The sequence below is a fragment of the Pungitius pungitius genome, chromosome 4 (assembly GCF_949316345.1).
Source record: "Pungitius pungitius chromosome 4, fPunPun2.1, whole genome shotgun sequence".
In the NCBI taxonomy this organism is placed as follows: domain Eukaryota; kingdom Metazoa; phylum Chordata; class Actinopteri; order Perciformes; family Gasterosteidae; genus Pungitius; species Pungitius pungitius.
In genome coordinates, this window is record NC_084903.1 from 18,960,808 (window position 1) to 18,975,285 (window position 14,478).

The 14,478-nt window shown below is 45.7% G+C and overlaps 1 long non-coding RNA gene across 1 annotated transcript; it reads left to right on the forward strand.

Annotated features, from left to right (window-relative positions):
• The first annotated feature begins 3,769 nt into the window (after positions 1–3,769).
• LOC134127347 (uncharacterized) lies at positions 3,770–14,264 on the forward strand. The gene is made up of 3 exons (XR_009956064.1): positions 3,770–4,219; positions 6,749–6,946; positions 13,732–14,264. It is a non-coding gene; the product is annotated as an uncharacterized LOC134127347 (long non-coding RNA).
• Positions 14,265–14,478: the final 214 nt, after the last annotated feature.

Sequence of the window (14,478 nt, forward strand, 5' to 3'; positions counted from 1 at the left end):
CCCCCCCCCCCCCCCCGACACCTGAAGGCGGTTGGAGCTCTTGAGCACATTACTTATACTGCTGTTGTGTTACGGTCCTTTTCATTTCCCTCTCCCTTCTTTGATTCCTCTTCTGCAAGCGGTTACACATTTAATGTGTCAGATGTAACCCGGTTAGAGTCGGCCTGCTTTTCTCAGTTAACGCACCAACGAAGAACAAAAAAAAAAAAAAGGCAGTAGTCACTGCTTTGGCTCTCCACACATGCTCCATGGACTGGGCGTTCCCCTTTCTTTGTGCACTGACTGGTCACTGATCATTTGGGCTAAATGTTTTTTATCATTTTTATTTGTGAAAATGTAGTTTAGATGAAGTGAAGAAAAAAAAAGCGAATCATTCCAAACATTAATTAGATCCCCTTTTGTGGCAAATAATCAATGGATTTACATGCTGTGTTTATTAAATATTATTTGACTAACAACATGAATTAGGGTCTGTAGCGCGGTTGACTGAGGGGTGAGCGCCCGCTCTGTCATTTTGTCCCCATTCACTCCCACAATCCAATAAGCGAGGTGTGGCTTGAACTCACGTTACGTACACCGAAGGCACTTTTGATTAACGTTCATCAAATGTAAAAATTCGAAATCAATTCATTGAATCATTGCGAAATCAAGACAGTTCTCATTAGGGGAGCACTTTCAAACCCTCGCAGTTCCCAAATGGGCAAACGGACAAGAGTTGACAAAGAGAGCTCTTATCCAGCTGGACGGGTGTGACATAAAATAATAAACAAAAGACTGCAGTGAATTTAATCGTTGGACATGTTATATATGTTGCCTCTGATCCGTGTTCAAACAGCTACTACCACAATCTCGTCACTCGTCATCGTTTTATTATTAAAACTTTATGTTCAAAAGGAAGATTTCGTGTGACTGAACAACACCTCCCGTTGGAGTCACGACTTAGAAAAGCCACTGTACGGGATCATAGACATTTTTACCAAGCGATCTACCAGCAGTATCTCGGTGCAGGTGAGCTCACCAACCACCACCCGATGGACGCTGGAGGTTATCGATCGGCGTTAATGTGCTACTCTATTGTTTCTCCTTGGAGAGTGGCAACCTTGTATAGCTAATCCAGTTTATCAGTTAGTCATGTACTGTATGTATGTATGTATGTACGTGTGGGTTTGTATTTTCTTGACATTATACTAGAGATTGCACTTATTCAACGTTTGCCTAAACTGGAAAATGGACTGTCCTCAGAGCTGCAAGCAGAGGGGGGTCGGAGGCGAGTGGGTCAACGTATTCATGGACTCAGCGAGACAATAACGTCCGGCATCTCAACCCTGCCTGTGCTTCAGACGGGCTTTTGACGTCTCCTTGGACTAAATGTTCTGGTTTCTGGACGGACTTCAAGGCACTGAGACAGCGGATTGCGGGAAAAGGACATTGGACAGAAAGAAGCGGACGTGTAAAGATCACTCGTTGTACTGCTGGACTGTGCTAATAGCTGATGGCCAACAGGCTTCGGGCCGCGTCTTTTATGGCTGTCGGCCTCTGGTGAAAACTGCTTTCAGAGATGATGTTGACGACAATGATGATGATGATGAGAGGCGATGATGCAGAAAAAATATAAATAAAGCCTGATTTTGCACAGTTTTACATATAGTCTACTTTTTGGCTGAAGCTTTTTATTAGCATTTTGGGCAGAAGGGGGCACCATTACTCCACCAAAACAAAGACTCTCTTCTCTATTTCCTCTAAAGGCTAATAATAAATTAAAATCAGACTTCACAGTATAATTACTTGAAAGGGTTGATGCATTAGTAGGTAAAGTAATGTGATTTTTGTACAATTCTACTTTGCTTTCTTTGCATATTTAACGCAAACACCGACCCCCACACACACACACACACACACACAGTATTGAGTTTTCTCCCATATACGTTATTTTATTCTAGTTGTGTATACTACACATATAACCGTTAACAACATTGTGTCCGAGTAAATGTATATATTGTATATATACTAGCAATACTAGATACTATACTATAGAAATATATATTGGTTGTACACCACATCCTCCTAAACTTACTTAATACTTAAAGTAAATAGAACACCACAGTCCCTCAGCTTGATTTCCTGATTCAAACAGATTTTCATTTGAAAAGTTATTGCTTTATTTCTGGCGGAGGTGGTGCAGGAAAGACCGATATACAGACCCAGGTGAGGTACCTACCGGCTTGCTAAGGCTACATCTGATCGATTGATCGCATCACAAATTCATTCAAGTTCACATTGATTTCCTCAAATCTAATCTCTGCTGTTTGAATATGGCAGGCTTTGCTTTCACCATGGAGAGAGCAGGTCACTAATACTTGGTGACGAGCCAATTGCTCACTCTGTCCATCCGCTCTCTCTCTCTCTGCCTCGCTCTCTTTTCTGACCACAGAGAGCTCTCCTCTTTCAAACCAGCTGAACACGTCTCCCCAGCACTCTGCTGAAAAAAAAAGTCAAGTCTGATGGGTGTTTTGGCAAAGGAGGCCCTGTATGTGTATGACAAGTGCTGGGTGTGTAGAGAGCATGGCATAATCACGGGGAAGCTGAAGCACTCATGGGCCCTTGAAAGGCACTTTATGTGTGTATTTGTGGCCACGGTAATTGGGCCCCTCCCTTTGTAAGCTGACCCATTTGACAGGGCCCCGTGGCTGGGCCCGTGGACCAATGTTCTGCGTACGTGTGCTTGTGTGTGTGTGTGTGTGACTACCAGATGATGTGGATGGTTCACGTGTTGCTATGATCTCTGAAACCCGGCCCTCATGTTGGACACGGTCCCCTGGTTTGGCTGCGTCCCCCATTACCCGAAGCCAGCTGGCTGGTGGCGCACAACTGCACATCGCGTCAATTCAACCGGGGCTTGGTCTTCCTGCTGTGCAGTTCAACCGTCTGCCACTGGGGGGAGCTCTGGTGTTATTCTACTCTGCTTTCTTTGCATACTTAACGCAAACACCGACCCACGCGCGCGCATGCACGCACGCACACACACACACACACACACACACACACGCACACAGCGGCCGCTAGCACACACATTGCAGGTAAACACACATACTACACAGTGGTTGTTTGGTCCGATAAAGGAGTAGTGACGGGAGGGCAGAAGGTCACCGAGGGTGTCTGGCCCTCGGCGGAATAGGGGCCACTCCCAACCTCCTCCTCCTCTTCCTCCTCCTCCCCTGCCTCAGTAATGAGTGTGACCGTTTGATTTCTGCACAAAAGGAGCAATTACTGGGAGTTGTTTAATCACCCACACTTTTATTGAGCTCGGGGTCTCTTAGCTTGCAGCTCAGGCCCCGCCGCCGGCAGCAGCGGGCGACAAGGAGTGACAGAGAAGGTCGGTGGTTTAACGGGGCGCGAAGGGGGTCTCGTTTGAGTTAAGACTTTGCAGGCCACTCCGCACGCCGCCGAGGCCCCCCCCCCCGCCCCCGGGACGGAGACAAAGAGGTGGACGGCACGAGGAGACAAGCCGGCCAGCCAGGCACAGAGATGGATGGACTCAACGCAGAGACAGAGGCTATAAGGGAGGTTTTTTTTGGGGGGGGGGGGTGACTCGTTAGAACAGGGACTCACTTTGTTCTCCAAGTGGGATAAATGTTTCGGGGAGTTCCTTGTGCGTTTTGCACACGCGTCACTTCGCGCGGTGACACAAAGCAAAAGAGGCGGCCGGGGGTGCATGGCGGTGGCACTTGTTGAGCAGGAGATGTTGTTTGTCTTTTTCTTTTTGTTTGTTTGTTTGTTTCTTGTTTGAGATGCCTGCAACAAGCTCCGGTATGATCAAAGCACAGACGTGATTCCTGAACCTTTTCAAGCAGCGTAGCTTGGAGAGGACTTGTGCGGACACTCTTGAGCTCAGGGATGGCATACAGAAATGTGTTTTAACAGAGACAGGGAGAAGGAAAAACAACAGAATTCGATTTTCCTACTTTGCAGTCAGCCCGGAGCTCCAGTAAGCCTAACTCCCATTCAAAACAGTACCAAGCGCTGTCAGTGTTGGTGCCTTTTATTGAATTTTCAGCCCGGGTGTTACTCTATATTTGTGTGCATGCCGAGTGCCTCCTCCTCCTCCTCCTTCTTCTTCTGAACGCGAATGATGGAGTGCAAGTTCTTGCCTAGTTCCTTGGAGATGGCGAGGATGGTTATGTGAGGCGTGAAAGAAGCGGGTGGCAAAAAAACGACCAAGGTGAGACAGGTCTGTGTGTGTGTGTGTGTGTGTGGCGAGGGGGGGGAGAGGGAGAGCGAGAGGGAGAGGGAGGAAGGGAGTACACCATTGCTGCTCATAAAGCCAACAGCTGTGTGGGTAATGTTTTGTGACACCGAGCCTCTCCGAGCCCTTCTGTTTCCCAGAGAGCTCGGAGACGCCGTATTCCGTCGTCACAAATGGCTCTGTCATTCACCCCCTAAGTCTTAATTATCGCTCCCGCTTTTTTTTCTTCTTTTCTTTTTTTTACTTGGGCCACGTTTTGCTCAGGCAGTATGGATGCATCTGCGCGCTGTATAATTCCACTTCGCAATTTACAAGTGGCATTTATTACAACGGCCTCCGCGGCATCTCCTCTTTAACACCGGCAGCCCTTTGCGGAGGAGACGAGAGTGTGTGTGTGTGTGGGGGGGGGGGGGGGGGGGGGGGGGGGGGACAAATAGAGCAGTGCAATCTGGCAGCAACAGGGCCCACCCTCAGTTCCCTCACATCTCTCTCTTCTGCCACCCCCCCCCCCCTCTCCTCTCTCCTTCCTCCCACCCTCATCTGTATCCTTGCTCTGTAGTACTATCTCTCTCTCCACCCCCGTACTACTAATTTTTTTTTTGGTGCTTCTGCTGGTGTGTGTGTGTGTGTGTGTGTGTTTTTTCCCTTTGTTATTAATTTAATTTTTATGGGATCCACAGTCCTCGCTCAAACCGCCCCCTATCTGCCTCGAAGCAGAGGAAAAGGAAATAGCTGATGTTGATTTTCTCTCCCTCTTCTCCCTCTCCCCCCCCCCCCCCCCCCCCATCACCCCCACCCACCCCCCATCGTAATTCATTTTGGATTAATTCCCCTGTCTTCAGAGACAATCCTAATTCTTTATTATTTCCACTTCACAGGCTTGATGACATCCCCATATCCACATATCATATCCAGGGGAAACTTTACACCCAGCAGACCATCTTGTTTTCTCCTCTCTTTTCGCTGTCTCTCCCTCCTCCCCCTCTCTTTCTTTCTTTCCTTGTGATGCTCCTATGTGTCTCTCCCACTCATTCTCTCTTTCTATCCACTCCTCTACATCCTTCAGACTTTGTTTTTCTCACCAGAGTGAAGTTACTTGTAAGTTTCTACCCAGCCGCTGGGCTCCCATCTTCTCAATAAAAGTCGACCGCCTGTGCCACACACACACACACAAACACACACAGACACACACACAAACACACACAGACACACACAACACATCCTTCAATTAATACCATAACAAGTGTGCGTGTGTATGTACTGCACATGTTGGGTCTGTCCTCCATTAAAGTGGAATAAAACAAGTGTTGCCTTAAAGTGCGGCTAAATAAAAAAAGCGTACTTCATTTTGTCACTTGTCTTTGCGTCCTCGTGTGTGTCGCTGCGCGGTACTTCTCCTTCGACTCCCTCACTTCTCTTGTGCTGTTGGAGATGCTCGTTGAGAGATGGACACTCGAGCGCATCACATAGCCGCTCTCCTTCAGCCTTCATGTCTCGCCTCTCCATCTTTTTCCCTCCCCGGGCCTCTCTTCCACCTCTCTCACGATTTTCTGCCTCCGCACTTCACTCTGCTTCTCACACCTCGTCCCCCATTCCTTATCTTTCTCCCCTCTGCATCTCCCTCTTTGGTTTTCTGCCTTTCCAGGTCTGCTTCTCCCTGCTTTGTGATGCCTCTGTATTTATTTCTTTATTTTTTTTCCGGGTCACGTCAGGCGGTGTCTCAAATGAAATTCCTCAGGTTTTTAGTGACCATTTTTGCCGCTGCCACCGGTGCTCTCCTTTGTCCCACATCCACCACGCACAAACTCACACCCACACACACACACACACACACGCAATGTCCCATCTCCAATTCACTATTAAGTGGGCCCAGAATTTCCCCTGAGCTCTGGTATGGTGGCGGCCGCCTCTGGAGTCCGGCTGTGCTAGATGTGTTGTCTGCTCCCTTACCATTCAATTACCCTCCTGTAATCTGACAGGCTCCTCATGGCCTGCACCGGGACGATCCCCTGTGTGTGTGCGCGTGTGTGTGTGTGTGTGTATGACTGCTCCACTATTTCTATGTGTCTGCCTGATGTTATATCTGTCTCTCTGAGTGTGTTCCTTCTTTTTTAGAAGGAGAAGCATGGATGTTTTTTTTGCATTGTCTGCTTTTCTTTTCGAATTCTTTCCTTATTACTTCTTCTAGTCTCTCACAGATCTCTTCCCAGAAGTCACTTGACATCCTGCTGCACCCAGAGAAACACACACTGACAGAATAAAAGAAACTAAGCCTTCCACAAAACAGCGAAAGCTCACATTTTGTTCTCTTATGTTCTGTGTTGCCCTGCAATCGACCTCTTTATTCCTTATCGCTCTTTTAACTCCAAAGAAATCAGCCCGCTCTCTCTCTTTGTCCATCATTTTATTAATCACTCAGTTCTTGTGTTCTTCTTTTTTTTTAAATCTCCATCTACCCCATGTGTCTTTTTGCCCCCCCCCCCCTCCTCTTTCTGTCCTTACCAGGCAGGCTGGCGCTCGGTGTTGACCTAAGAAGGACTGACATTCAGAGGCCGGTCCCCTGCCTGCAGCACTGACATTTCTGCCAGACTTTGATGGCGCCTTTGAACAGAGATGTGTGGAGGGAAGAGCTGCCTGTCTCTCTGACTTCCAGCAGCTCCAGCTCTGCCTCTCCACGACTGAGAGTGAGATGTACTGCAGCGGGTTGGTCTCTTGTCACAAATGCAAGGCGCACACGAACAGGCTTTTGCGCGTCTCCGCGCGCCTGAAATCATTTATTTATTCCCATTTGCTGCACATTCCTGTTTCTGCGCAATCACACACCTCCTGCTGGGACTAGTTCAAAGGCTTTCATTGCTCCCCTTCTTTAAAACTGGCATAGGGCGACAGAGTGTTGGAGGTGACCCGGTTATCTCTCCCACCTCTCCCCTATCTAACCAGCCTTCTCACCCGCGCCAACCCCCCCCCCCCCCCCCATCCCCCGGGGAGGCCTTCAAAGACACCCATGTAACCCTGAAGCTCGTTTCCACCACCTCAATGCATTCCAATCCTCTCTAACCTCTCGTCTGTGTGGCACACTCCCTTTGTTATTATCAACTTATCAGATGCTTATAAAACACAGAGGATAAAAAAAAAAAATAGAGCCAGAAGATGGCTTGATGGGGGTTTTGCTCTTCTGACAATCAGTGCAGCATGTTGTAAAAATGGCGCTGTGCTCCGTTATTCAGTGAATGCTGGTTCTAAGCCAAGCTGCCTGCTCTGGCTCGTTCCCTTCGCTCTGCTGTCACTAAGGGAAAATGGGATTTTTTTTTTTCTTTTTCATGTGTTGGAGGTAGGGACCAAAGCATGTGGTGTTCTGTGAGTCTAATTATAATGACTTGGCTATTTTGCCATGCGATGGTCTCCGAGTGGTGGATGAGAATTGAAACACTTAATTTTGTTTTGCCCGGCTCCTGGTCTCTGTGGAGTAGGACCCCGAGCTGAGCCTTGATGAGAGTGCGGATTTGACAGCTGTGCATGCATGTGGGTGCATATTTGCGCGTGTGTGCGCATGTGTGCGAGTGATTGCGCGCCAAAAAATGTAATAAGTACCTTAATTTGTATTCAATCCTCGAGACATAAATAATGTAACTTCTAAAATAGGGGCATTAAAATGTCCTGGCCACAATGTGGAGAAATTGTGGCGCCCTTGTCAGGCAGTTTATCAGCTTAGTTTGACTGGCCTCATGTTGCTTTTATTGATGTTCCTCGAAAGAAGGATGAATCTGATTTGCCAGACCCCTTGATGAAAGATACACTGCCAAAATTGTCCATCTTGTCTTATTTCATCCTATCTGTCTTTAAATCAGCCATCTTGCACAGGAAAACAGTCTGGCTTTTGTGAGAAAACGTACTTGTGACTAATACAACCCGTTCACCTTCAAGGGCGTTGTTAGATTAACTGATATTTTCTTGAAAAGCCCAGAGCAATATGTGATATTGCTTAAAGATAGCGCTACTTGAAAACTATACAACTACACATTGTGTAAAGACATTAATTGCATGCAACTGAATGGCCAAATTGTTCTGTTAAATGATTGAATTTAAAACATCCGTTTGTACAACTTATATGGCTTGTCAGATAAGTGATATTGATTGAAATCCTACAGAAAAGCAGTACTGGTAGATCATGGTACTACTCCGAGGTGGCCAAAAATACCATTTTACTAGCCTGGTTTTGATTAAGAAATGAAAGATTTGAAGACAATTTGGACAATTGTGACATGTAGAAACAAAGTGACAGTCCCAAGGCCTTCAAACAGCTCTGTGACCCAGCAGCGTGATTCCACCTCGGCCTTTCCTGCCAGGTCTTCTCCCTCCCCCTCAGCCCCCCCCCCCCCTTTCTCCTCCCTCCAAGCTGGGGGCCCCAGGGTGCCTGCAGCCTGCCTGTACTGTGCTATTGATTGGGAACAGGGCTGCAGCTCACCTGCTAATTGAAAGCCGATTGGGGCCTTGGGGCAGAGCTGTAAAACAGGCCCCACGTGGCATTAAAAGCTGAAGGCTGACGGGCCACTGTAAATCCAGAGCTGCTAATGGTGGTGGAGTATATCCGTCTGTGTTAGAGCTGGATGACAGTGTGTGCGCCCGCGTGTCCACGTGTGTGTGTGTGAGTGCTTGTTCTATAGAATATATGCACATGAAGATGATGCTAACACATGAATAGCTTGTTTGCAGCGGTGTAAATTAAGTACTAAAACACTGTGGGCTACTTGAGCAAATGAGGAGTTATTTTAAAGAATTGCTATGTTATTGAAGTACTTGTGTACAGGACCCCTAATGTCCAAACCCGACAACGTACTTAACATAACCAGCCAACTCACACACCTGACTCAAGGTAGAAGATCCTCAGTAAAACCAGAATCCAGCATGAGTGTGTTAAATACCATGTATGGGTCCCATAAGTACGCTCATCCCAAGCGTGGAGCATTAAATCATCACACGGATTGCCGTTCAAAACGTTTTCACATTCTAACAATACAATTTCCTCTCCTTAAGTTCCACTAGGTAACTAGACATGACAACTGCAGGCGCTTGGATCTGTTTGTGGGTCTTTTGATCCATCTGTAAAAAGGGGTCTTTGAGAATTATGATCCCTTTTATTATATTATTCATAGGTTAATGTCTTTTTTCCTGCGCTCGATGTTAAGTAACTTTAGATGTAGACAGAATGTCCTATTCCCAGGAAGCCAGCGGGCCGCACCAGTTTCCCAAAGCTCAATATGATATTCTTTCAAATCTCTGAAGACTCTTCTCTGCTGCAGCTGCAAATTTTTCTTCTGTTCCAGTTTTTTCACACAGTTTATCCGGACATTCATGCCATTTTTGTTTTTACTTTGTAACAAAACGTGACTTGGAATGTAACGACGATAAAAATTGCTTGAAGAAATCAGAGAAAAAAACCTCGGCATTGTTACAGTACAACAGTAAATGTTATTTGTTACTTCTCCGCCCGTGTGTGTGTGTGTGTGTGTGTGTGTGTGTTTCCGTGTGTATGCATATAGACACGACACGCGCACACAGCTCGCTCATGGTGACAGTCTGGTCTCCAACGGCACCAGGAGAACAGTCTCGTCTATAATGGACACATCCTTCCTCTTTCTTCAATCCTCCTGACAACACCGCCAACAGCTCTTCATCCCTCCGACCCTCCCTCTCTTCGTCTCCTCCCCCCCCCCCCCCTTCCTTCCTCTAGCTGCCTCTACGTCTTTTGTCTCCGCACTAGTCACACCGGTGATCCTCCGCGGAGACATAAGAGCTTGAGCTGGGTTTCAAATTTTTTTTTTTTCTCCCTTTTTGTTCTCCTCCCATTATTAGTCATTTTTCTCCATGACTGTCTCCTCGCTTACTTTCTCTGTTGTGTTTACACGGAGGACTACGATAAGTGATGGAGGTGAGTTCGGGGGGGGGGGGCCCGGCAGGTCAGTCGAGCTCTCGCACGAGGAACCTGTGACTCGTTCCCGTGTTTTGCCGATCTCGCGCGGGGGTGCACTTAGTTCACTGGGACGTTTGAAGGCACGAAAGCCACTTTCCCAAAATTGGAGCCACCAACATGAACGCACACTGTTTGTCTTAAACATCTTTGTGTGATGGTGTATTGTACGAAAGGGGAGCCAGCCCAGACAGTTAAAACAATCTCTAGACCAACTGACTGGATCAAGACAAACCTTTTGGCCGCATCTTCGCTGTCTATCTACAGTATCTCTTTTTTTTTTTTTCTTCCATTAAATTTCCCTCTGCTTTCCCTCCCGCTCCATCTCTCCGTGTGTCTCCCTGAGCAGTGTGATTGAGTAGGGAGGGTGCTGGCCGTCCTGCAGCACGGCGAATGGAAACAGAGGTTAATTGGATTGTAATTAGAGCAGAGGTGATTAATTGATAGCATCTGTAAATTTGGATGTTTTCATTGTAAATGTGACAAATGAGAGCACGGCAGGCCGGAGGAGGGAGAGTGAGAGAGAGAGAGAGAGAGAGAGAGAGAGGGGCAAACACATGGATGGAAAGAACGCACGCAGGAGGAGTTGCATAGATGGTGGAGAGAGAGGAAAAAGAGTATTGAGGAAGGTTTTTTTTCTTAGTTAGCGCTGGATCCACGGTGGTATGACATGGCCAGGGTGTTAAATATGAATGAATGCTTGTGGGGATTAAGCTAGCAAGGTAACGAATGGTTAGACCCACGTTTATTAGAGCTTTCAAGGAAATGCTTAGGACGGTTTGAGGTGGAAATGATACAGGTTGAATGAACAAGCCAGAGATAAGTAAGGCAAACATTTTATTCAGAGAATTAGATGAAAACAATAACCCAACCTAACCCAACAAAGCAACGAGAGATGGACAGTTACTTTGGCTCAGCACGAAGACTGAAAGCAGAAAGAAGCAACTAGTGTTATAGTTTTGAGCGTTAAAGGTCAAGTCAAAAATCCAGCAATTGACAATTTGATTTAGTTCGATGAATTGTTGGCTGTCTCAACAGTTTACATTACCACTGTTTCTCTCACTGTGTAAAATAGAATTGCCAGTTAGCGGCCAGTATGCAATACATGTTACGATTTGCAATATACTGTTTAAGACTAATAATTAGAATTAGATTATTTATTCTTGTTCTACATAGTGCCATTAGGTCTGTGGAAGTGTGCGCTGCAGACATAAAATTACGCAGAGTTAACTACAGACTGATCGAGGTAGTGACTGTGTACGGGAACATTAGCCTACCCGTGGTCATGACGTGACAGAAAAACTTTGTCTGACATAGGTTTCATCCCTCAGGCATAGAACATGTGCACATACACGCCTGTCATTTGACAGCAAGAACAAGTGGGTTTTGTGTGCAGGTCAGCTGCTGCATTGATCACAAGGCTTTCGATGGCTTTTGATAGCTCGCACATCAACAAGTTATGAAATAGCTTACTGATAAGAATATGAAACACTCTTTAGGATATAAAATGTCCTTTTAAAGTGGTTTCAGACCGGCTACTTTGCATGAAAACACGCAGCCACACTATTCCTCTGAATGAGACTGTCCTGTTGGTTCAGTAGAGGTGCCAATGCGGAGGATGCTGGCAGGAAAGAATTACCTGGCTTAAATGTGAACGACACGATGCAGTGCCATCCAGCAATATGCACTGCCACATATCTAAAGAGCTTATAGGTCATTGCTTTTCTAAATAAATAACTGAGAAAGGGATTGCATTGATATGATTCCATAGCTGCTCATAGTGTGTTGGATTCTCAGAAGCCTTCAAATTCGACTTGGATGTTCTGGAACATATCTTTTACATTACAATTAATATATAATACGATTTTTTATTATTATTATTTTTTTCAATGGCCTGCCAAGAAGAATCAAGACAAAACAAAGCAATATACTGGCTTCAGCTCTATATATGTCTCAATTTCAATCGTAAACAATCCTATCAGATTGCAGTAATAGACTATTACTCTGTGATCCATCAGCTCCCTCGCCAGATGCTTTGGTGCATTTTTGGATCCATGCAGAAAACAAAGTCTGGAGTCAACACACCTGTTAGCCTGCAGGAGATTCTCGTTTTGTTCTATGACATGAATCACACGTCTAATATCTCAACAGTGAAATCTGATTCTAGTAGTACAATCTACATGTATATATATATATACATTTTTTATATTTTACTCCTATTCTGACATGCTACAATCTGTGTGGGATTGTGACAGACTGTTCCCTCACCCAGTTTGACTGGTCTTGCTCATGTTTAGATGATGTTGTGACTGGTGCTATTTCTCACATGGTTATGCTAAAAATGTAACATATGGAGAGGGTGTGAAAGACGCACCATGTAAGGTGAATATGCAATGACTTTACCACAAGTAATGTCTAGGCTCATGCTGAGAAGCTGTGAACCTTTCAACAAACCTCTTCATTTACAACATATACTGAAGAAAGGAAATCTATATTTAGTAATAGCATTTGTGTGCACGGAGGTGGACGACATGTAACGCAAGTTAACAATACTCACAGTGGGACCCAGGGTAATACAAAGCCTGTGTAAGCCACTGAATTAAGACATCACCCGAGCACAGATAAATTCCCTTAGCAGTTTAAATCCATCACAGGAAAATTAACAAAGCTGTACTTTTTACAAGTTCGGCCAATCTAATTTATTGGGCAGGTGTCACGACTATATAACACCTGTTCACAGAGCGTGCGGACGGCTTCCCGATGACTTGTGTGGGTTCGTTGTTCAACGGAACAAATTCTTCATTAACTATGGGCATAATGCTGGTGGTCCACACCAGGATGGAAATAAGCTAATCAAATAAGCCCCCAGTCAGGTCCTATCAGACAGCTCCAGACTGCAGCAAATGAGCCCATGTCGCAAAATTTACATTTCATCTTCCCCAGGGGACAGGTAAGGTCCCACCTCGCCACCACCACCCACCCCCCCCCCCCCCACAATCAGCATCTGGCTCCTAGAGGAAGAACAGGGAAAAGTGGGACGTGGTGGTTCCTGCCAGATTCAGGGCCAAGAATCATGCTGAACCTCTCCTTCCACTTCCCGGGCACACTTCCGAAGAATAAGGGAGAGAAAATAGAGAAGATGACAGCAGGGGAAATATTTGCTGTTGCGGTTGCAGCGCCACTCAGCTCCCAAGAAGGAGGGCCGGGCATATTTGCGCAGCTGTCCGTCTCCCAAAGCCCTGAGTGTACATATGAGAGTGTGCCCGCTGGAGTCTATTTGTTTGTCAAAGTCACTATGCCTGCACTCTGTAAGATATTTGTGCCTTGGTCGTGCATCAATATATATATATATATATATATATATATGTGTATGTATGTGTGTGTGTTTATACAGTAGCTGCATGCATGGGCATTAGACGGTGTGTGTTTGTGTGTGTGTGTGTGTGTGGAGGGAGGGGGGGAGGGGGGGGTGAGTGTGTATCTAGTGAGGAGCAAACCCATCTGTCTTTCTTGGATAAAGGAGCCAGAAACAAGGAAGAAGGAGAGGAGAGAGCCCGTGGCATGGAGAAAGGAAGAAGCACCAAAGCAGATGCCCCTACAACTCCTAACTGGCCTCCTCGTCACCTTCCTCATACCAGATGTTCAACTTGTCATCTTCCATTTTTATGTGGGATGCTGGCCCACAGTCTAAGGGCAATATCGCCCTCTCCCATTTGTTTGGTGGGTTTTGTGCTACCAAAATATTAATGTCTGTAACCTGATGAGCCACAATCTCACATATCTGAAAACGGAGACAAAAATCAAACAACGTTTGATTATCACACAGCTTCTAATGTACTGTACCTGGTGGATTGAGTTGTACATTATGCAGTAAATGTATTCAGAGGGACCTCAAATAGGATTTACATCCTGTGTTTGTGTTTTAGAGTGAAACTTTTGGATTTTAGAGTTAAACTTAAATCTATTAAATGAAAACAGTGGGTTGGAAGCATATTTTTCTTTGTTTCTTTGTCGGTCTTGAATTAATCAAAACATTTATTTTCTTGTTGTGGGTTGAGGGGAAACTGGAAAACACTCAAACATGGAAGCGAGATGGCTTATTTTGTGTCATGGCTTTGTCACTTTTCCAATAAATCATCAGCCCTCAAACACCAATATGAATGTGTCAGTAACAAATATTCAAAACTATAACAACAGCAAATGTATTTATGCAGTGGAACAACCTTATTGTTTAGCAGCACTGTTTTCAGAAAGGAACATGGGGTGT